This window comes from Condylura cristata, unplaced genomic scaffold (assembly GCF_000260355.1).
Source record: "Condylura cristata isolate star-nosed mole 26May11 unplaced genomic scaffold, ConCri1.0 scaffold00037, whole genome shotgun sequence".
In the NCBI taxonomy this organism is placed as follows: Eukaryota; Metazoa; Chordata; class Mammalia; order Eulipotyphla; family Talpidae; genus Condylura; species Condylura cristata.
Window position 1 is genome coordinate 6,917,808 of NW_004567138.1, and position 1,381 is coordinate 6,919,188.

Consider the following 1,381-nt stretch of genomic DNA (forward strand, 5'->3'; position numbering starts at 1 on the left):
ATTATCAATATCAAGTCAAGAAAAAACAGAAGCTATGAATTTTTTTTTACTTTATTTTATTTCACTTTCCACTATTGTGCTTGAGATGACTGTATTTTTTTATAAATGGAAGGTTTGAGGCAATCTCATGTCAAGTAAATCTATGAGTATTCCTTTTCTAACAGTATGTGCTCTTTTGTGTCTGTGACACATTTTGTAATTCTCAAAACATTTCAGAAGTTTTGATTATTATTATATCTGGTCATAAAAATTTTTTGAGGTTACTATTGTCATTGTCTTGAAGTGTCCCACAAACCATATTCATATAACATGACGAACTATCAGATGTTGTTATGTGTGTGTTCTGTTTTACCAACTGGCATGTTACTCACTTCTCTCTCTCTCCTTAGGCTTTCTTACTCCCTGAAACACACTACTGAAATTAAGTTAATTAGTAACCCGACAGTGGCCTTCTATTGTGCAAGTGAAAGAACTGCATGTCTCTCACATTAAGTTAAAAGTGATTAAGCTTCAATAAGATGACATACCGAAAGCTGAGGTGGGCAAAAAGATGGGTTATTTGCACTAAACATTTAGCCAAGTTGTAAATGCAAAAGTAAAGCTCTGGTAGGAAACTAAAAGTGCTACTCTGGTGAACACATGGATGTTAAGAAAGTGAAATAGTCTTGATGGGGAGAATTATTAAGAATTATCAATTACCTATAGAGTAGAAGAAGGTATTTACAAAGTACATATCTGATAGGAGTTAACATCCTAACATGTAAAGAACTCCTATGACATATAGCATAAAAACAAACAATTTGATTTTAAATGAGCAGATCTGAATAGACATTTCCAGGGGGAACATACAGATGGCCTACAGGTTCATGAAAAGGTATTCAAAATCACTAACCCTCAGGGTAATGCGAAATCAACACCACAGTGAGCAAGCACCTCCATGACAATAGAATGGCTATTTTTCAAAAAGAAAGGAAGTAACAAGTGTTGGTAAGAATATAGAGAAATTTAAATTGGTGGAAATATAAATTTGCAGTCATGATGGAAACAGAGGTTCCTAAAAAAATTAAATATAGGAATACACTACTTGTCAGTCCCACTTCTGGGTATTTACCTGCCCAAAGGAAATGAAAATGCTAACTTGAAAAGATCAAAGATAGCCAAGAATAGGCACTCCAAGTTATAAAATGAATACATTGTCAGGAGCTAATGGACATTATGGTGCTTATAATTAATAAGCTTATTAAATGGGTAAATGCCAGTTGGTAAAACAGAATATGCACAACATCTTGTGATCATTTGTCATGTTATATGAATAGGGTTTGTGGGACAATTCAAGACAGTAACAATAGTAACCTGTATTATATATTTGAAAGTTATTGAA